We start from the raw sequence: 23833 nt of genomic DNA, 5'->3' as shown, positions 1-23833 counted from the left end.
CTTTGGGCACTCTCTAATGGCTCCATGTCTTTTTTATAGTGTGGCACCCCAAACTGCCCCCAGCACTGGAGGTGAGGCCGCCCCAGAGCAGAGCAGAGCAGGACAATCCCCTCCCTTGCCCAGCTGGTGATGCTGTGCCTGATGCCCCCAGGACACAGTTGCCCTCCTGGCTGCCAGGGCACTGACTCAGATCCAACTTTCCATTGACCAGGACCTCCAGGGCCCTTTGTACAGTGCTGCTCTCCAGCCTCTCATTCCCCAGACTGTCTGTACACCCAGGGCTGCCCCATCCCAGGTGCAAAAACTGGCCCTTTACTTGCTGAACTTCCTATGGTTGGTGATTGCCCAGCCATCTGATTTGTCCAGCTTTGGCAAAAAAAGTAACAAGAAAGCTGTGTTTTCTTCTGCTCTTTCCTTCTGTTTGCCAAGAGGGAAGTCAGATGGATCTGGTGAAGGTTTCAACTGAAACCAATTACACAGTATGTTTCCACATACTAATCTTGGTGAGATATGTAAAATGTGTTCCATGGCTTGACATAAACACAGGTTCTAGCACTACTGAGGCTTATCTTGATGGTATTGCTGTAAACACTGCAAAAAGGGAGGTACACTGCATCCAACACTCCCTATACATTTATCACAGTCTGTTTTGCAGGGTCATGAGTCTGTCAGAGAAGCCCCTCCAAATTCTGCATTCAGATCAGAAATGCTTTCAATCACAGATTTCCACATGGTTTCACAATTGGATCATGCCAAAGCATCACTGCTCTTGCAACGGGCTGGCAACCTAAGAGCACCTCAACATGTTCCCACTTTGAGTCCCCACAACCCAAGCCCATAAAGCAATTTGTGACTCTGCTGGGAGCTTGACTCTCTGAGTGATACAAGTTTAAAATCAGGATCACTGTTGAATTCCACATAAAGTTGTCTCTGCAGCCCAGATCAGCCCTGACACAGCGTGCAGCATGGCCCCACAAGGATGCACGTCAGCACAGCTGAGGCAGCAAAATCCCACTAATGGGATGAAGCAGGGACTTTCTGCAGTCCTGCCAAGCCTACTGGCATGACCCTGGGCACTGGGCCCTCCACTGATCTAGCTATCCTCAACAACACACCAGTTTTGCTTTCTGTACAGCACTGATGTTACTTCCATCACAGATTGCTGAAACTATTTTCTTTTCTTCTCAATTTTAAGTCCCCTGTGTACATGAAATATATGTGGTCTGAAATTATCTGGGATTCACCAGGTTGTTAAATGCCTTTTATGGCCTCACAAATAAACTACCACTGCTTTACAGTTGAATATTAGCAATATTCTGTTCTTTCACTTCATGAAACAGCCATGTAGACAATTTTTACACCTAAACTATGTTTGCAATAGCCAATTGTTCTGAGTAGTTAAGAACCAACAGGGTATATTGTAATGTAAAAATGTGCTAAGAACAACAGCAAATGAAATTATCACAAGCTAGCATTTAGAAAGGTACAAATAGGGGGTATCTGAACTCAAAGAGCTAGGCTGGGGTGTGGCCTCAGAATTTCACATGAAATCCCAGGAAATCAGCTGACATGTTGTTAATCCCATGGCTATCTGTATTTTGACTGTGGCAGGAAGAGAAAGCACTGTGTTCATAGGGGCACTCATGGAGATGAGAAGGGATCACTTGCCCTCAAATAGAGGTGTGGGAGGGTGACTTGCACTTTCAACAGCATCCCTCTCCCTCCAAGCTGTATCCAATGAGAGCTTCACCAGTGCAGTCCTGTATACTTGTCTTCAAAGTCCAGCTCAGACATTTCTTCACTAAGAAACCCTGGGAGGTATAAACCAGGTTTTCAAATGGATTTGCATGCTGAAGGCCACAAGGTATTCGGCAGGACTTTTGATATGCACAGGGGGGTGGTATTCAGCAGAAAACACTAATTGTGGTGGAAACTTTATAAAATTCTGCTGGGTGCCTGGATCAGCTGGAGGTACTGAAATAGCTGTGGCAGACTGCTGCTACTCCCAGAAATCTGCTATGAAGCTGAGAACTGAACCCTCCTCTCTCAAGTCTCAGAGTAGAAGTGCAAACACCAACCCTCTTCTTCTTATGAGGCTTTCCATCATAATAATTTCCTGATTATGAACAGGTCAGTCAATGAATAGGGAGGATCAAACGTTTGGCCAAGTCAGGAGTTTTAGATAGTCATGATTGGAAACTTAACCTTCCCGTTGATACTCTTCTATAAAGCTAGTTTTTAAGCTATTTTCTGTTATTTTTTTCTACCAAGAATATACCATCAGCAGTCAAGATAAATCTAGCCTTGCAACTCTTCTGATACCTATTGATTACAAAAGGTTAATGCAAACATTACCCTAAAGGCCTAAGGAGAATTTGACAAGTCTCAAAGTGGCTGAGAAGGGCACTGGTGCCATACCAGTAATTTTCCTGCAGTCAAATAGACAAATTGTCTGGAGCAGGGCTTAGCTGTCCACATGGCTTCCTTTGTTGTTTTCCTCATCTTTAAAAAAATAAAAATTTTAAATTCATTCTATGGGAAAATCAAAGCACCAATCTCATGCATAGCCAAAAAGAACCCACAATGAAAAATTTAACAGCCAAAATTACCGAATTTATTCAATTGCCCTCAAAAGCCACCACTCTGTCCAAATGACTTATCCAGTACTGACCTTTAACGTCATTGTCAGTGCAACCCAGGACACTGCACGGATATCACCTGAAAGCCTATAAAAATGGAGATAGAGGCAAAACCATTTCCAGTAGAAAATACAGATAATATCTTAACGATTTAATGATCTTGAATCTTGTGTGTCTTTAAAAACTTTAACATTGTGTTTAATTATGTTCAATTATATTATAGTTTATTATGTTTAATATAGCTTTAATATATTTCTGGACACAGGACACTAAGAAAATTGCCATGGATATATACTAAATAAACAGTTCTGAAATGAAATGTAGAAGACACTTATTCCAAGAGGAAAGCAGCTGCTTTTATTTATTCAGACCCTTAATATATTAAAATTTCAAGGTACCTGGTTATTTTCTTGGAAAATATTACCACTTGCAATGAAGCATTGTTGGACAAAATAACCAGAGCAGTGACAAATAATACTCAGAATTTTTTTTTATCTTTTACTGATTTAATGATAATTTCTCCAAGACATTATAGAGAATGCTATTTATTGATCATGTTATTAAACTATGTTTTTAATCTCAAATATGTACATATTAGGAAAAAATAAAAGAAAAGGAAAGTAATTTATTTATATTTTCTCCCTTTTTAAAGAAAATATTTGTATTATCTCAGTTTCACATAAGCTGCAACATACATAAAATGTATGCAAATTAAAGAAGGAAAATAACATAATGTGACATCAGTGTTAGAGGTGCATTTTTATCTCCAAGTACACTTTTGCTCAACGGATTAGAAAAAGAGAAAGGATCTAGTAACATGTACTGATGCTTCCCTGGCAAGTTAAATGCTACCACTGCCTTTCATTAAACACACCCACAGTGGGAACTGCAATTTGTGGCACTCTTGTTCCTTAACACATTTCTTTTTCTGGCCAACATTAATGCAGAGTCTGACATGAATTTTTAATCAACTGTCAGGATGAATCAGAGTCCATAAATCACAGGTATTCAGGCTGCAGTGAATGGATTTTATACTTGGGGTTTTTTTGGCTAAGGAAACATTTAACATATCAGTGTTCTCCCTTGATGAGCCAATAACAAAATAAGTAAGGTAGAAATTACAGACATTTAGGATGATTTAAGTAATTTTAACTTGCTGAAGTGTACCTGCCTAATGGAATATTTTTGGGTGGAGAAAATGCATGCTTTAGAAAAAGATCCATAAGACCCTCTCCAAACCCACCTCTCCATGCAGTACTTGGCTATGGAAATACATTTTAGCAGGTATGCCTTCATGCAAAACCTGCAAACTTCAAGGGTAAACATCTATTCACTAGTGACAGAGGAAATGAAAGACTTTAGTGCAGTAACAGTGGCTTTTGTAGAACAAATGAACAGGGGTTACACCAAGAAGATGTACATATATGTTACACTTTGGCTGCAGGCTGTGCTTACAAACCTGTGGTTTTCCTTGATTTTGCTCTGGGTGCTTTCAGAGGTGACACTGAACACAGTCCTCTCTTCTCATTAGCAGTCAAGCCCAGCAGTGGCAGGGCTGCTCCTTTAGTGCTTTGTCAGTTTTTGATGGAGACTCTAAACTGTGGTCTTTCTGACACATTTTAGAATAGGCAGTTTAATTCTTCATGCTTGGCAACAGCTGGAAGTCAGTCAGAGAAGTTAATTGAACTATTTGAATAGAATTTCAATTTGGGAGGCACATAGAGTCTTCTCTCCAAGATATCCTATCAAGATATAAATGAAGATTTGTCTTATATTGTAGATCAAAATCAAGCAGTAAAGTGCTTACTTTTACAGATTTTGTAAGTGAAAATCCAAACACTATCTTGAATTCAGAAATTGCCCAGTTTCAATCTGGCTCAGAGCTGAGGAACAGAAACTTTACAGGAAGGGGCAAGAGCCTAAGCAACTCTTCCTTACTTCTTGAAGAAATAATTTCATTTTTAGGAATCCATTTCAGCAACCAGCAGCTACAGTAGGGAAGTCAAACAGACACATATCTAACTGATCCCACATTCCACCCAGGCTCAGCCTGCAGTGTGTGCCAGCCCCAGGCAGTGTCAGGGAATTCAGTGGTGTTGGTGGTGGTGGTGCTTCCTGGGAGCTCAGCAGTGCTCCCTCTGCAAAAGGACTCACTGTGCTGCCAACAACTGAGCTCTCCTGCTGCAGCTTGTGCTGCTGCCTACTTCCCTCTGAATGGATTTTATGCTATGGTCTGGATGATGGGTAGTATTTTAAAGCTAATTCAGAGCAAAAAACAGACATTTGTTAAAAATTACTATTTTTTTCCTCTCCAGAATAGCAATTCAGCTGAAAAATTACTCCTGAAGAGAATGAAGAGGACTCCATAGTGATGGTGCTGTGATGTCTATGTATGTCTAAGCTATAGATGAGAACAGTCTGTTTGTCCATCAGAAGATGCTACCTTTTGTTGCAGATCTTGCTCTCTTTAAAGAGGGCATTACTTTATATTTGTGTTTGGTATCTTTCCAATGAAGTTTCGTGAGAAATGGTATATAGGTTAATGAGAATGCCCCTGTGAATTGACCTAATATCACAGAATCATAGAAAAGTTTGGGTTGGAATGGATCTTAAAGATCACCTAGTTCCAACCTCCCTGCCATGGTTAGGGATGCCATTCATTAGATCAGCTTGTTCAGGACCCCATCCAAACTGGCACTGAACTACTGTCTCAGTTGCAAATTTGCCCTTGAGCTACTATCTTCATAATTGCAACAAGGATTCCAAGTCTTCATGACTATCCACTGAGAGCTCAAGCTCAGTTCTTCTATTCTGTATGGTGCAATTACACAGTGATCAAAATAACAGCTGCTACCTGCTTTTCTTCTTAGAAAAATCCATCAAATTAGCTTTACATTTTATTTTTGAGAACTCAGAAAGTACATTTGAAAATCAAAGCAATATTTTCAAAAACCTGATCTCTGAGCTTCACCCAGTATGGGGAAGAAGAAGCATAATATTGTTTAAACAACTTTCTAGACACTTACATAGCAAACAAGTAGATATTACACTACTAGTAAGAAAGCCAGGTGGGTAAAAGGACTGTTCCCTGCAGGAACATCTCCCTACTGGGCATTCAAAACATTGGCCTCAAATTGAAGTATTATTAAATGATACTATAGGAAAAACATTGGCAGGAGAAGAGCAATATACAATAAGTGGCAATAATACGTAGTCAACACATCATGTGTCATAGGTGAATGACTACAGCCTGTCATCTATAATCTCTTACATAAACTGTCTCAGTGGCAGAGGACTAGAAAGGACACCAACTTCTAATGAGGTTTCATAACAGATATGAGCAGCTACAGATCAGCTTGTCCTAAGTTATTCAGTGAGACTCCTCGCCTAAGACTCTTAAGCTAAAAAGGTAGTTCTGAATAAAAGAAGAAGGGCCTGACATGAGAACATAAGGGGTTAAAACACAGGATCTAGGTATTCAAAACATCCAAGAGCAACTAAGTACAAAAAACATTGAGGGATCATGAACTGCTGAAGGCTTGGAGAGCAATTCTGGACAGGTAGGATTCAATGTTTACCCCGTGCTTATTCTCTTCCCTACGCAGCTGCTGTTCATCATTATGAGAAACACCATCTGAGACAGACAGACCTTTGGTCTCAAACCATAGTTTGTTTTCACACTAACTGGGAACTGAAAGTTTTAACTCCTGTGGAAAGAAGAAAGATTAATTCAAGTCATGACACCAAAACAACAGGGCCAAAGTCAGATGTTTGATTATACCAAGAAGTCTCTGTCTAAGGCAAAATAGGGAAACTGTATCTGCTTCTGAGACCACTGATGAACAAGGAAGGACAGGGGCTGAGGCAGTCAGTACCTCTTGCTTTTCAAAGCCCCAGTGAGGGACTGACCCAAGGCAGAAGAGTGCATTTCTGATGTGGAGGCAGGAGGATAGGCTGAATGCTTTGAGCTCTGTACCACATATGTGTACACGAAATGTCCTGCTTCCCCCACAGGGGTATGAGCACAGCATAAAGCAGAGGAAAGCAGCAGCAACACGTGAGGTGACTGCATCCTCCATCAACCCTCATGCTGAACATCACATTTGTCTCCTGCAGATGGACCCAGCCACCTCTTCTCTCAGTGACCATCCCAGAAAGGTGTTACTGTCACCAAGGGCAAGGGACTGGGAAGGTTTTAGGCAGGATTTCAGCCTACAGTGTAGGAAAGCTGCAGAGCAGGACACAAACATCTTTGTCCACCCACTTCTGCGATCCATAGGCACGGCCATCCCCTAGGCACCCCCATGCAGCAGCCTCTCTGCCCTCACACCCTGTGGGGTGGAGGAGGAGATGTGTCAGCAGAACAGCAAAACAGCAATGCCACTGTTCTCTGCTCCCACTGCTAAAACTGAGATGCATTGGACAGGCAGAGTTATCACCCTTCTGGGGTGCCCAGCCTGAGAAGGAAAAAATGCATGGGAAGGCCAGAAGCAAGTGCAGCCTAGCAGCACATAGCCCTGTATTTCCAGATATCAAACTACTGAAGCTATCAGAACACAAGATTTCACCATATAATAATCTTTCTTTTTTTACTCTAGAGCCCTTGCTTTGCGATGATGTAGGAGTTTTCATCTCCTCCCACCAACATTTCCAATTTGTTTTCCTTGTTACAAAGCAGAGAGATATTTCCTTCAACTTACCCTCTCACTAATTTCCCACTTCTCCTTGGCACTGCTAGCACTTGCCTCGGTCCCTTACCCATCTTCCAAAACATTTAACTATAAATCAGGTTTCCTTTAGAAGGCAAATGCAGTAACCATGGAGAGAGCAGCGACACCTTTTCCCCACAGAACTTTTCCCATTTGCAAAAGAAGGAAATTAGGAAATTCTTCTATGCAAACTATTTTTTTTTTTCCTTAGACAATATAATTGCTATGAAACATTTGTCATTGAAGAAGCACAAGTATCTATCAGAATAATTAAGTGACACATAGGGAAAAAAGATGTACTGATGTAAATGACTGATTACAGTATTTAAGGGATGTAAAAGCTTGCTAATTCTGTCCTGAATTGGACAACAACAACCTCCAGCAGAGATGTTCTTGGTTAACTTCTTTTGCTGCTAAATCCAGGAGAGGCAAGATGCTTCTGACTGAGATCTTTCCTGTGGAAAGCAGCTTCAGACACTTTATTGCTGTTAAGGGACAAAGAAATTTCTGTTCATGTTTTTGCAATCAATACTGATCTTGCGAAGGCTAAAAGAGCTCAGAATATATTGACTTTCTCTAAATTTTATGCAGCAACTGCAGCAAAGGAAAAAGAAGTAAACAGCTACAAAGCTCACAAAATCAAATTCAGCATGATAGCTGCATTTTTCCTGGGCTTTTTCCTACAGTATCAGCTCATCAGTCTGCTGAACTAACCAGTGCTAATCAACCAACGTAGTGATACTTATTCATACTTAATTACAGAAAACAGGCTGTTCTTCAAGAGGGTTTCTTAGATCCCAGCCCAACCCAAGGCAAAAATTGTTGTGACACTGTTATCTTAACCAGAATAGTATTTCATTATAATTGCTAAGCCTTTGAACTGAAGACCTCCCTAGAATTTTTCCTCAGTTTCTAAACCATATATATACACTTCTAATGGCATGTGCCACTTGCTTTCTGCATTGGAATTTGCACTGGGATACTTATGGGTTTTTTTATGTACCGGGGGCCAGAATTACTCCTTCATGCAGGCTTTACAGCTCAGCTATGCTCCAACTCAGACCAAAATATGCTACAAGGATAATTTATTAGCAAAATACAGCCTTTTCAGAGTTCTGGCAAAACACATCCACTGTCTAAAGCAGAAGCTGCTTTGTTATTTTCAGTGGAATGGTGCCAAAAAAAATTGCCTCAAATAGCATCCTATGTAGTCAGGGTAGAGTACAATGCAAACACAAACCAGTTAATGTGCCTGGTGCTCTTAGAAGAGTGTAAATATATATTCTCTACACAGAAAAAAAATGCTGCCATTATTATGGAGATTAATAATTATTACTATATGCATTATTGCAGGACTTCTAATTTAAACTTAAGATACAGAATTGGTGGTTTTTTTCATGTACTGACCAATCCTGCCCACTTACTCATAACATGAAAAAAAATATTAGCGACATATGCTAAATAAACAACCTGCCAGTCAGAGCAGCCTTGCAGGGCATGTGTTTTTCTTTTCCAGAGAAGATGAATGAAAATCCCCAGACCAAGAGATTCAGACAACTCTGATTGAAACCGCACACAACTCTGATGGCTCTGCATGGGCTGGAGTGGTTTGTGGTTCAAAAAGCACAGACTGAAAGAGTAAAGAGCTAGAAAAGAGCATGGCACATCTGCTGTGGCTTTAGGCAACATTGCTGGGCTTACTCCAGTTCAACTGACCCTGAATTAGCTGGACAAGAAACAGACTCAGAGCAACAATCCAGAAATGTAATAAAATTACTTCAGGGAATTTCCTCTTTCCTCACTCAGGGAAACATCCCCAGAGGTGCAAAAAACTGTTTTTATCAGTCCGTGATAAAAGGATAAGGAATTAAAATGGAGTGAAAAGAGAGAAAAATGGGAAAATAAATGGTAAAAAAGCAAAACAAAAGGATAAATAACTAACATCTCAGGCAGAAGGTGAAGAACAGCAGAGTGAAGTAAGACAAAGCTGAGGCAGCATATCACCAGCACACGTCCAAACTTTCCAAAATCACTCAGTGCTATTAGATTTGTATGAGAGTTTTTAATGCCTCTACAATATGGGCCATTAGCTCTCTCTTTTCTAAGTTGAGTGATCCCTGTCTTACTCAGCCATTCCTCATATGGAAGCCATTCCATACCTCTGAACATACTTTTCCATATAGGGGTTGGATAGGTTTGATTAATAGTGGCTTGTTTGCCAACATTTTTTGTAGTTGCTGCCACCTGAAAGATTTCCCCAGGAAGAAAAAGAGGGTTCAATTGCTCATGCTCAGTGTACGTTGTTGCCACAAGCCTGATCCACCTTCTTTGTCACCTCCTGTTGGTGTGACAGGGGAGACTGATGCCAAAAGTTTCTGCACCTTCTGCAAAAGCAGCAGTTGAGTTTTCACATAGTAATTAGCCCTCATTTGCTTTAATCCATGATAACAAAATCATTCCAAAAAGTACAAAGAAATACTGAAATTATTTTTCAGTTCAAGCAACCCTTTTCTTTATATCTTCCTAGCTCCTGGAAAAACACACACTCCTGTGGGTCCAGCAACAGGGGCCCTGTCTTACTTCAATTTTCCTCAGACAAAAACTTGAATAACAAAGTCTCTCTTTGTTTTTTTTTGTTGGAGAAATCTTGCTCAAGAACCTTGTTAGGGAAACCTTCCATTTTGAGGATGGGGCAGGGCTGCTCAATCTTTGGCCTCTCTTTTCAGGCATTATGGTAAAAAGCTGATTAAAACTGGGAACCTATTCCATACACTGAAATAAAAAAGTAAAATCAGCATAAATCAGAGAAAAACCAGGGCAAAAGTATATTGTGCAGGTAATAAAATTAATCTCATTTGTCAAGAAATCAAGTTTCATTTCATTAGTCTCTGTCACTGTCAATTTTGCAATTTTCCAGCTGTCCCTATGATCCCTTAGAGTAAGCAATACTTAAAAATGTCAAATAAAAAAGAAAGAAAACCAAGCAGAAGATAAATATTATCTTTCCTATATGGTGAACATACTGACATAGTTAATTATCTACACCAATGCAAACAGATTAGAATAATTTTTAAGAACTGTGATAGCTTTTAGAGTAAAATACAGCTCTCAGTAGATTACAGATTTCTCTGTACATCATGGGAAAAGGTCTGGGGGAAAATAAACACCTTTTAAACTCATGTCAGGGTTACAAAATTTAGCAACCAGTTGGTTTATGTGATAAAAACAACACAGAATAACACAAACAGAGGCATAATTATGAAGAACAATTGGGACAAAATTGAGAACAAGCCATCTAAAAACGTTGGTTTGGGGTGGCAGAGGGTTTTCTTAATTAGATTTTTGATTTTTTTGAGGTTTTTTTACCCAAATGAACTATCTTGGTGTTAGATAACAATCCTCTGACTGACTGATTCAACTATCAGCTCTGGTATAAGTGTAATTAGATTTAACTTTGTCTGCTGCTCTTCAGTCTAACTAAATACTTAGGCTGAGCCCTGACTCCTACAGGAAAAGAATGGTTGAGGCAACTACAATTCTATTTTTAAAATCACAGCTCCTGAGTTCTCTCTATGCCAGTCTTTAGCAGCACCACCAAGCAGAACTAAGCTAGCTGGCACCATGGATTGTGCTGAGCCAGCAGAGGCTGCCCAGAGAAGCTGTGGATGCCCCATCCCTGGAAATTTTCACAGCCAATCCCACCAAAAGGTTGGATGTTATTCTCTGCTGCTTCAACACCACCGTAATCTCTCTGAAGTGGCTGTAATGGTGGGTAAATATTATAAACTGAGAGTGAGTCTGGCACAAGTCACAGAGGAAAAGCAAAGAGAATACAGCTCTGGTTTCCCCAACTCACCCACGTCTACAAGTCCCACTTTTTGGCTCAATTAAAGCACAGGAGAGAATAATCCAACTCTCTGAGGACTCAAGAGAGTTGAGGAACATAAAGAATATTTTCTGATGCTTTAGTTCTTACATGTGTTTTCTATAACTCCCAACACATACCTATTAATGCTCCTGAGGAAAACCCAGCCCAGCCATTTCCCACAACAGAGCCTGCTTCTTACAAACATAGCTCAAAAAAGCAGAATGAGTGGCAGGGGAGGGATGCCAGGGATCACCTGTGGCCCCGCACATTTTTTTAATGCACTTCTTCAAGCCAAGTGATATTTCTAAGAACAAAGAAGTCAAAATGGCCAAACAAATCAGGGGATAAAAAGACAAAAAAACCCCCAAACCAAACCAAACAAACAAACAAACAAAAAAAAAAAAACCAACCAAAAAAAACCCCAAAAAACAAACAAAAAAAAAAAACAAAAACAAAACAAAATGAGAAAAACCCAACCAAACAAAAACAGGTGAAAAAAGAGACTGAAAACTGGAAAGTCTGGCAGAATAGCTGACGAAAATAAAATCTGCCATATCAGGGTAGAGCTCAGAGGTAATCTAGTGGCAAAGAAAAGTACAATCCTGGGATTTAGAAACAGGAAACAATGAGCAGAAGCAAAGAAGAATTGGAAGGAACAGAATAATGGAAATGCTTATGGCTGTGGAGAGTGTTTTTTGGAGAGACCTGAAGAATTTGAGGAGCTTTATTGAAAACAGGACCAGGAGATGACTTGATTATATGTGTACACATATAATATATGTGTACACATATATATATATGTGTGTGTATATATATAATATATATATATCTACATATATGCACAGTTGATCTGAATAAGACGGTCTTTGTCTACATTGGAAAATGCTAAAGTATTTAGCATAAAGTATTAAGATAGTTAAAGTATTAAAAGAGTCTTTTCAAATCAGAACTAAATCACAAATAAATTATGGAGTTTTAAACTGTGAGAGTGATTAGATTGTGGGAGTAGCATGCTGACTGAAAATTATCCTTAGTAAACAGATCTGATTAGAAAAATGAAAAAAATCCCTCTCCAATTTTTTAGATGTGCACCCCGACTCCTCAGGAGCTTTAAAACAGAGAGGGTAAACCTCCCCGGTCTTGCATCAAACACATTCAGCTGAGAAGAAAATTCAACAAAATACAAACTTTCCTGTGTCTCTTTCTACATGGACAGAATTCCAAACAAGGGTTCAGCAAGGATGCATACGTGTATGAGAATGTGTGTGTGAGTGTGTGTGTGTGTGTGTGTGTTTATTTGAGTCACCAATACTTGTCTTGGCAACTGTAATTGCCACTAGCATTTGGGATTAAAGGAACATGAGTGATAAAATGAGATTATTTGACAGGAAGTTCAAGATCACCAGAGGTTGCTGTTCACACATGGCTCTCACTAATGAACTCCTTAATGTTTATCATTGAGCTGGTCATCCTTGGCTGCAGGAGGGAGTCTGGAGAGGGAACACAAGCTGCACATTACCAAACATGTATGATCTTTCATAAGGTGATGTTCCAACCTGAGCTCAAGAGCAGAAAGCCTAATTCAAAACAAGAAACAGAACAAAGACATACCGGAAAAAAGAAAAACTTCACAAATAAAACACAACAGAAGTGTTTTTTTGGGCTTCAATGAGACAACTGAACTGTGTGAACCCAGAAATAGCTGGTAGCGCTCACCAAACCTCAAGCTCTGCAAGATACACCCACCCTAAGCTAAAACTACACATCGAGCCTGAAAATGTTTTGAATATGCAGGCCTTCTTACAGATGAAAAAAAAAATAAAAAAGAAAGAAAAACGATCTTCAACGGCATGTGAAAGTCTAAATGTCTTGGAGAAAAATATTTATACTTCTACAGAGGCATACTGTTTATCTTTCCTGACTTCACAAGGAGAAAGTCACTGGAATGCTTTCTAATGCAATACAGAGAAACAACTGTGCTCTGGAACCTTATAGTTCTGCAATCCATGTGGAGCTTGGATATATAGCTTCTCTTTAAAATCTTTTTAATGCACACCTTGCTATGACAGTAATATAAACACCTCAAAGGTGCATTTATATTATATGAAAAGCAAATATCATATAAACCTTATTTTCTCACCTTAATCAGGAAGGAAAGGTCTGTGCTTCCAGATAGAAGTCACATACCTTTTCTCCTTAAAGCTGGTTCTCCCCACAATGAAATGAAAGTGAAATCCCCCCACTGGCTAAAATAATGCAGAACTGGATATTTTGGATGTAAAGTTAACTGTGGAAGGGTTACTGAAGGGAAGGGAAAACATCTTCCACCACTGAAAAAGCTGTCTGGTTTTATTTATACACTGCTCTTTAGACAAGAGGTTTCAATAGACTGCCTCACAGGCCTTATTTTCCCAGCACAGGATATGAGCAATCCTTACTGATTCTGTATGGAAGTTACAGACATCCTAGAGAAAGGAAAGAGGGCCCTAAATATCCTGGCAGGTATAAGGACTAAATGTTTTCTTAAAGTCCTGAAGTATGTCCCAGCATTGTACAGGTTGTAATTTTTAGCAAAATAGAAGTGCAGACTTCATAAAACAGCACTTTACACAGCATCTGAATGAACCAATGCCAGTTATATGCTTTAGCTAAAACAATTCCACAATTTCATTTCAGAGATGCTATTTCCAAATAATTAAAACAAGTTATAATTTTTGAAGAACATTTCCCTGCAGATCAACAAATCTCTCCATCTGCTCAGCAAACCCTTTTCCCACTGTCAAAAGCATGTGGGCATGATGAGAAGAAAAGGGTTGTAGCTCTGATGTGTCTTTCAGATGTAAGATCTGCATTTCTTTAAAGATGCCATTATTTTTTACATCACTATTATTAAATTTGATGGATCTGTATGCTTCATACTTGAATAATACAGGGAAATTTTTATTCTTCTGTTTACAGCTTCTTAGCCTTCCAAGTGTTCACATAAGAAATTACTTAAGGAAAGACCCAATTCAAATCAAGCTGAGATATCTCTGACCACATTAGCAGTTGCAGGATATGCAAGATATACCACTCCATGTTTCTGTTGATATATGCTACAATGGGCAAAAAAAAAATCTTGTGTTTTGTAAAACCATTCTTTGGAACACCAGGGCAGGTAAGACTGATCTCCTTAAGTGAAAATATCAGCTAAAAATTTTATTTCAGGTGTCTATCTTTGCAAACACTTCCAGTCCATTTCTCCTGGAATAACCTTTATTTACAGGCTCTTGAGACATTTACTGTGCAAAGGCTGGAAATGGAATCAAGAACTAAGACAGCATTACCTGCCCTTGTGGGAGGTTCCCTTCTCAAATGAGCAATTACTGCATTAATCCTATCTATTACCCAGGGATTAGCCTGGTTTCATGGGAACAGTCCTGCAGAACTTGAAGAGATACCAGATCTTCCAAGAATACAGCTGTTTCGCTTATACTTCAGTTGGAAATGTAAAACAGAGTTTGCAATAGTGCACTGCAAAAAAAACCCCGACATTAGTCTGGCAGTTAATGCAAAAGGTTCAAAAATACGGTTCTGTGGCTTTTCTGGCATCATTCTGCACCTGCAGAAGGCATGAGAGCACAGCTCTGCCAAGAAGCTGGACTCAGCAGGTACTTGAGTCCAGCTCAAGGCAAGGGCAGCAGCAACCCTGGAGCATGTGGTCACTTTCCATCAAAGATGTGCCTGTGCAAAGAGTCAAAATCCATGGATTTCCTGACATTCCCAAAAGATGACAAATTTGACAATACAAGAATTGTTGGAGGTTAGAATTTTTCCTTTTTTTTTTTTTCTTTTCTCCCAGGAAATTTTCTTCCATTTGCTGCCCAAGAGATGGCAACGAGGATACATAAGAGGAACAAAAGACGTGGCCTAGATGGGAGAGGAGTGCAGCTGGCTGCAGTGTCCTAGCTGGGGAGCTTTCTCTTGGGAACTGCAGAGGAACTTGGAGGGTTTGGCTGGGGTGTGAGGAGCTAGGTTTGGCCCTCTTCGCTCTCTTGCTCTCAGGACCGAAGACAGGTGGGGTTTGGTGCTGGGCTGCTGCTGCCCAGAGGATTTGCTGCCATTACAGAGCTTTTATCCTCCCACTGCTTCTCCTACCGTGGGTGAGCCTTCGCTCGGAGGAGCAGCTGTTGAACTGGGACGTTTCCAACACCCAACCTCACTGGGAAGGGGAACCTCACCCTCTTCCCCTCCTCGTTCCCAGAGGAAGCATTTCCCAGCTGCTTGTGGGAGCTGCCTGTGGAGTCTGGCAGCTGCTGCCCAGCCCTGCCGTTTGCTGCCATCGCTCTGGGCTCTTTGCTGCGCTTTATCCCGACATCCCACGGCCGCTCCTGGAACGGCTGCAGAGTTTTCACTACACTGCAGGTGGGTTTGTGCTGCTGATGCTGTTGGCTTATCTAGTTTCATATATATATATAGATATAGATACATATATATATATATAGATATCCAGACAAATACCAGTAAACATCTGTTACTCTTTTTCCCATATCTTTGCCTGAAAGCCCCGTAATTTTAAAGTTATAATAATTTGGAGGGAAGGGGGTCATATTTTCCATTTCAAAGGAGGCTCACATCTTCCTTGGCAGGCACCTGTCCTTGCAACCAGAACAAGGATATGGATTTTGTTTGTAATGCAAAGTTACTGCATTATGTACACATTTAACAATGATAATGCTGCTGTCTGTGTGCTTGGGTGTGTAAATCTCTTGTGTCATGACCTTCAGTCTTCCCTGCTAATTTTTATGATTCTAGCTTTAAAGCAGTTAAACATCAGTTTCCTGATTCTTGTAGATCTTTTAGGGTTCCTATTATGAAGGTCAAAGTCTCTAATGCCACTTGCTTGCATTAATGTCAAGTTTGAATAAATCTCTCACTTCCCTTTGTGTTTGTGGTCACCCAGTCTCAAAGCAATTCATAGGCAAGGGTTCAGCAAGGTCAGTGTTTATGACATGAAATGAAAGAACTTCAGAAATAAAAGAAGGAAATACCAAAGACCTTAAAGGAACTTAGCCAAAAAGCAACACATTTTATGTGACACTTCAATTACGTAACATTTCCCTGGAAGGTGAGCCTGGCAGTCTCAAAGATTGGTGCATTAAAAGTCAACACAGAGGACTTCTATACCAAAAATATTCTTTCTGACACTTAAACCTGGACAGTCACTTTCAGAAGGCAAATGAGAAAGAACAAAACAAAGGACTTAAAATGGAATAAAAGTCTTCTCTTATCAAGGATTTTGGTGGTGATTTTTTAATGCTCTTTCTACAAAGATGCAGACAAAGTATATATTGAGGAAGATTTCAAGTTTATTAGTGCATTCCTTTAAATATTTTTTCCCTCCTGCAGAGGACAAACAGTTTGGTCTACAAAGCATTGTCTGGTTACTAACAGTGCAGGATTCAGTACCATGCAAATGGCACGGATATTCCCAACAGTATTTATCCCATCTACAAAAAAAAAAATGCACCTAGCTTAATAAAAGAATCCTGGAGCATTGTGGAAAACATTTAAGTCAGTACAGAAAGAGCAGAGTGAGTAAGAGCACCCAGGTTAATAAACCAAAACCAAACCAAAACTTTGTGCCCCATAGCATCAGTTATTTTTACTGTGAAGAGCACTGGCCTAAATGACTTTCTGAAGTCCCTTCTAATGCTATTTTGACACCTCTCAGTTACTAGTTTGTAGCACTTACTTGCTATATCATGGTGGTTCCTAAAAATGTTTAGTAGAAATCTACATGCAAGAAAAAAGAAAAAAAAAGAGGTAAAGAGAAGCCCCATTGAAACAATGCTTGAGACATTGCTCTGGATCAGTTGTTTGTGAGCTTCACCTCAAAATATGGCAATCTAAACATTATAAGAAAGAGAAGAAAAAGCCCCAGACAAATTAAACATAACACTTTGAACATGGGATGCCTAAGGTCAAAAAAGATGATATATTCATCCTCTGCAGATGCCTTGGTCTTTGCAACAAAAAATAGACTGTACCTACCTATTTGGACTAGTGCTGCCACTTTAGGATAACTTTGGTTAAAAAAAGCTAGCATGAATGCTTTCCAAAGCAATCCACCAATTGCTATTGGGCAACATCTGTGGGAGACCAAAGAACTCGATTCCACACTCTGAAGGGTGCCCCAAAGCACAAATCTGTTCATCTCAGTTTAATCTCAGTTGGAAAGTGATTGGAGAAACCTGCAGGGAATAATTGCCAATAAAAAAAATCAATACCTATTTCTTTACAAGAAGCAAGAGAAAAGTCAAGGAATACTTTTTTTAATATCCATAATCAGAGGTCATAGCAGAAGCACATGTTGTTAAAAAGACAGGCTTTGCCAAGGATCCAAAAGGGAGGTCACTAGGCAATTAGTACAGCAGGCTGCACTGACCTAGAAGTTTGAAATCTGTCACTCCATGATATTCTCATTCTCCATGAGGGAATGAGCCATCCATAAACACGTGAAAAAAAAAAAAAAAACCAGCATGCAGAAATAAAAGATTCTCTTCAATCTGATTTCTTCAGATTTCATTTTAGTAGGAAATACTGTTTGCATCTTTCAAATCAGTTCTCACATGTCACGCAGATTAGACAGTACCAAATGGAGCACACAAAGACAAACAAAAGCTGACTTCCATCTAGCCTCAGAGAAACTGCAGTCATTCCAAGGCAAGGAGCCCTGCTGCTGACTGGAACATGCAGCCTATAAAAGCTGGTGCTAGTTTGACCAAAAGTGCTACCCAAAATGCTAAAGGGCACAAGGACCCCTCAGGAAAGAGAACAGTTCAGCTATCCCATTGAAGATAGACATCAGTGGCTTTTGCTGGGATGGCAATTCCCATTTCAGATTTAGCTGTGAAAAAACAAAAGTTAACTTTCATGGATCAATGGCAACAATCTTATCAACTTTGAGAAAAGATTGGTTCACCCGAGCTTTCATTACAATGCCAAGTTTTTAGAAATCATCATAGTGTCAAGTTCTCATGAAAAAGGTAATCATAGAAGGAACTGAAGCTTTCATATCACTGAGTTATCTACAACACTGGTTGAAAAGGAGGGAAATGCTGCTAAGTTGTATATTGGTAATGGCTTCAGTAGTTACCAACCCAAAATACTGCTAGAGTGTAGCAAGCACATATGTTCAGTTTAGAAATTCCTGTATCACTACCCCTGACTGGAGAAGTGAATCTTCAAGAGTTTCAAAGGTATGATAAAATTTTCTTGCGTTTTAAAAGAAGACAGTTGTATTGCTCTAATCTGCTTAACCACAGTGATATTATCAATTCTTCATACTAAGAAACACTTCAATGTTAAAACCCATGGTTTTTTACTTGGTTGCAAATTCCTGTATGCATTAAGTAGACATCTGGATTACAGCAAACACTGCCCTTTTTGGTTTCCTTGTTTATTAAATTACTCAGCACTTCATGTACATTATGTGAACTCTTCCTGGGGGACTTAAGTTTTGAATTATACATGATACTTCACATTTCTAGTCAATAATATAATGTTTTTTGTCTTTCAATAGTTGTTTCATTCATTAACTCCCTACAAGCAAGTTGGTTACATTATAAAGTATAATTTCTGCTCTTGCTATGCTATATTTTCACGAAATCAATTTTTGCTTTTGTTATCCTATATTTTCATGGAACCACAAGATTATTAAGGTTGGAAAAAACCCCGCTAAGATCATCAAATACAATTGTTTTCTCATTTTTAGAAAGAAAGAGTTGATAAATTTGAACTGTAGGTGTCAAAAGTCACCAAATAAACAAACCTATTATGTAAGCAAATAGTACATACCAATGACAGGAACACAGTTAATCTTCAGAATGTTTTTGTTTGGCATACAATATTAGTCAAATGCTCTGATGGCAAAACCTTGCTGGTTTATTGGAGTTTTACAAGTCTACTTAGAAGGTACTGGAGAAACAGACCCAAAAGAGGCAGAAACCTGGAACTGCAAAGAAAGACTTCTGTACATGTCTTGGGCCAAGGCAGATTGACCCTGGGCTACAAAATTAAATAAAAATGGTGCCTGAACTACATGGGGCCAAAGGGATGCTTTGTTTTGGTGGTGTTTCAGAGCTGCTTGCTGAATAGGAAGGCTGGAATTGAATACCCTTTGGCACTGGACAAGGTGTCTCTTCCCATCAAATCCCCCAGAATGGGATGAGGGAGGACTGGGATGCAGACTTAGGAACAGACTGATTGACCGTGATCATCAAAGAAGAGTGAAAAGGTTACAATTACAACAGGACTAAGGAACAGGAGTCTAGAATCATACATAGGGCAGACCCAAAAAGTAACATGGGAAAAGAGCAAACAGACAAACAGATGATCCAAAAACCTGGGCTGCCCCAGACATGGTTGCTTGCCAACCTCTGGAAATTGAATGGAGAGGACCACTCTTGAGTTTTATCCACAATCCTTCTAGATATTTGTCTAGAAGCTAAAAATCCACTGGTATTGATCCAGTAGCCCAAGGAGACTTTCTTCTCACTATGTCATCTTCCACATTACACATAGCCCTACCATGCCATTTATACACTCTCCACAGACAGAAATATCCAGGTAGCGATAACATGGGTATATAATGAGACAGAACACTTCCCTGCAGTTGTTAGTTCAAGCTTAGCAAGTCCGGCTAAGCAAACACAACATTCCCAAAAGATATACGCAGACTATGACCCTGTGACTCCACACTGAGCTTTCCTGTTATCATAGAATTGTTTAGGTTGGAAAAGATTTTGAATCCAACCATTTAACCAGCATTGCCAAGTCCAAGACTAAAATAAGGCTGTAAGTGCCACATCTACACATCTCCTCCAGGGAAAATACAGACTTTTAATATCTCTTATTCCTACCCTCATTGCATGACAGCTAGACAGATACCAAAGACACTCACATCTGAGCTTCCAGAAACAGGCAAAAAATACATATTGCATTAAGACACAGAATCAAAAAGTGAGTTTCCCTGCATCATTCAACCTGGTTGGAAGCAAGCTGTGGAGGAGGAGGAGGTTTTGAGCTGAAGGCAAAGGGCTATCTAGTTTTTGTCTTGTCCCCTAGGCTATTATTAGTTCAGCCCTGTCTGTACTGGTTGAAATCGCATCTCTGTGATGTCAAAACACGGTCTTACATCATTTTCACAGAGTAAAGCAAAATGCAGTCCTGAAAAGGTAAGGTTATCAGTAGCTTTAGTGCCTATTACCAGGCTTTGATGGTTTCTCAACATCCCCCTTGCACTCATTGCGACCTGCGAGAACCGTGCATTTTCTTGATTTCATTAAGCTTTCACCTCCTAGCAAATGCTGCGTGCCAGCCAGCATAATTTGTTTTCTCCTGTGAAGAGGCTCTGTGGAGGCTGGAGCTGCAGAGTGTGGATTCACCCTGCACGAGCACACTGCAGTAATCTGTACAGACAGAGCACTCGGGGACTGCACCAGGTGCCCTTGGGGTGCTCTCTTTGGCTGCGGCAGTAACGTGGCTAGGAGACAGCAAAGCCTCTGAGCAGCACGTACAAGACAAAGATTCATTCACTCTAATCAGACTTATGTCTTCCCTGCCCCCCTGTATGCCAGCAAAAGTGAGGAAGATGAACACAAGAGGCTTTACCACTCAGACCCACGAACTACCAAGCACTGTATAAACTGGAATTTAGCAGCCATAGCAAGATCTACTGGACTCAATCTAAATAAGAAAAATACAGTAAGATAAATGTATCCCAATCCCCATCTGTCCTCTAGGTGAAAAGGAAATAGTCTTGCTACATATGAATAGTTCCCACACATATGCTGAGAAATACTCTTATCTATAAAGGAAGGAGGCTAACATTAGCATAGATCAATTTCAGCTCATTTCAGAACTATTCTGTATGTGTTGAAAAGAAAACAGATGATGGGACTGTCAATTTAACCACCCAGGGTCTGGTCAGTATTAAAAAGTGATGAAAAATGTAATCACAGCCTTAGAAACTGGTCAAAGGAGACTGATGGTGAAACTATGGCTCCATTTTTTTTCCATAAGGGAAGTTGAAGAGAAAAGCCAGAGTGATGAATGTGTTGGCTATTAATGCCAGGTTCCATAGGCAACAGCCTGCAATTTAATCCTATGAATCACTAAAAGGAAAATGTTTGATTGAAACAGCTTGCTCTCAGAAGAGCTCCCCCTTCCTGCCCCGAGTCTGTTCCTGAATGAGCTTCTGCTGTTCAGAACAACAACAAAATAGATTAACTGTTAGATAATCTGATTTGAGGGGGGAAGTGCCCCACTAGCCATGCCACACTCTGCTAAAAGCACAAGGCATAAAGAGTCACAAATATCAAGCAGCACATTCTGGTCTTTCTCTTATGTTTGTACAGAGTTTGGAAGCATTTCTTCTCCAGTCAAAAACGGCAAAAGAATTTAATGTGGCGACAGCCTACTCTTTGCTTATGCCCCCATAGAACATGAAAACTGCTAAGATATTATTCTAGAAATATAAGCAATGCATATTATAAAAACCTCCTTTAAAATAAAAAATAAACCTCATCTAACAACAATTTACTTCTAAATGTATAAAATTGCATGTATGTGTTTTATGTTCCTAAGTAGAGAGCTAAACCTCAGTAGTATGTCTGCTTTTTCTTTTGCTTCCAGCAGCTTTTTATTAGTCAGGCCTATTCTCCTATATTTTTGCAGTGATCTCTTTCTAATGGTTTTATTTCTTGCTGTCAAGTCAATGTAAATGGCTGTTGCTGAATATGAGAGATCTGCTTTTCTCCACCCAAAGAATTGATTTAAATCATAAAGCACCTACCAGGAAAGAAGCAGGCAGTGAAACACAGCAGCTGCTGCTTTTTTTGAGCAGCTGGACAACAACAAGCTGACAAAATCAGAGCAACACTTGGGGATTTTTCAAAATTAGGACCTGCGTATTCTCTGCATATTTTTTTTTTTCACATTTACACAGGTTCTAAGAATTTATTTTGTCTGGTCTTCAAAATCCAACCATTATTGTGTGCAACCTTAAGTATTTTGCAAGTATTATACACTACAGTAAGATAAGTAAAGTACATTGCTCACTGCAAAGAGGAAAGGAGATGTGCACATAGGTACTTAGGAGGTACCTGGCTCTGAAAGTCATAACCCAGCCTTAATACTTGCTGGAACTTTCCCAAACATCTGGGATGGCCTTGGACTAACCTGGTCCTTAGGGACTGTGCAGACAAGGGATTTTCACTCTGTAAGCCCGTTTAGTACCTTGTGGGCAAAGGCATGGCTTACCACAGGTACCTCAGAAATCACTGCACCATGGGGGATTAGAGGAGTAAGATCTGTGATACCTGGGCTGGGAAGGGGTGTCTGAGGTCTATCTCCTGCAAATTGCTTTGCTAGACATGGACTGTGATTTTTAGAGCACCTCCTCCTTGAGCTCACTTCCCTGCAGAGGCATTAAATCAATCCAAAGCTAAAAAAGTAGCAATCCAGACACTACATTGCCAGTGTAAACTCTGCTGCCTTTGTTTAGGCTGCAATGTTATGTCCTGGAGGGCATCTCAGAATTGCTGAAATTCTGAAGAACTGACAAATACTGACAAATGACTATTTTGTTAGCAAAAGACAAAAGACAAATACTGACAAATATTGACAAAAGACATACTTGACTATGTTGCTTAATACAGAGCAGTAAGTACAAGAAGAAATTTTAAGGGCAGCCTAAGGGACCAATTTAGTGAATACATGTAGGGCCACTGGATCACAGCTGAATAACAGCACTTACATCCTGTTGTGTGCATGATGTGCCCAGATGTGTGAAAAAAAATGGAGCTGCAGGAAGAGTGATCTTCAAGTTACAGTACAAACAAGCAGCCACCACAAAGTCATCAATGCAACACATTTGTGGTGAGGGGAGAACAGGTACGCATTTGGCACTCTTTAAGAATTAGTGTGTGCAATGAGAATCTTTGACCATTAATCCCAGAAATTTCCATTTTCCAAAGACGTTCAGACACTTGGCCAGATGTTTCTTACACAGCCTTTAAAAGAAACTGCCCTATGCCTGTATCATAAATATTTGACTGTCTCAGTCTCTTAACAATGGAAATTTATTTATCCAACAGCTTATTAATAAAAAGACAAACAAACATACTGCTTCTTCTGGATGTTTTGGTTCTTTGCCACACACAAACTACAGGCAACATAAAATGAAACAGTACAGTTTCAGACTTTTTTTTTAGTAGGAAAGTAATGAAATTTATACTGTCATAAAACCAACTCTGAAATCACAAAAATTTTCTCTTAAGTTCTAGCTTAAGTTGGGTAAATAATTTTCTGTGCAATGCCTTTAGCGATATAGAAATGAACTCTTGCAATTATGTCAGGCTACTAAATAACTCTTTAAAATTAACCATGACCCTGCTCAGAATAGCACATGCATTTTTTCTTGTGATGCTGATAACAATTTTGACCAACAAAACAAAAAGATTCAGGAAGTGGAAGCAGTGATAATACTAAGTGGAAAAAAGTCTTTAATAATGCGTCTCAGAGTTCAAAAATCTAAGAGACTCACTTCCAGTGTCAGAAGAAAAACAAACCAG

At 39.7% G+C, this 23833-nt stretch overlaps 1 protein-coding gene across 2 annotated transcripts in view; it reads right to left on the bottom strand.

Annotated features, from left to right (window-relative positions):
• RNF150 (ring finger protein 150) overlaps positions 1-23833 on the bottom strand; it is a 119517-nt gene that overhangs the window by 51841 nt on the left and 43843 nt on the right. The window lies entirely within an intron of this gene.

Source organism: Lonchura striata, chromosome 4 (assembly GCF_046129695.1).
Source record: "Lonchura striata isolate bLonStr1 chromosome 4, bLonStr1.mat, whole genome shotgun sequence".
In the NCBI taxonomy this organism is placed as follows: domain Eukaryota; kingdom Metazoa; phylum Chordata; class Aves; order Passeriformes; family Estrildidae; genus Lonchura; species Lonchura striata.
This window is presented reverse-complemented; position numbering and strand designations above follow the sequence as displayed.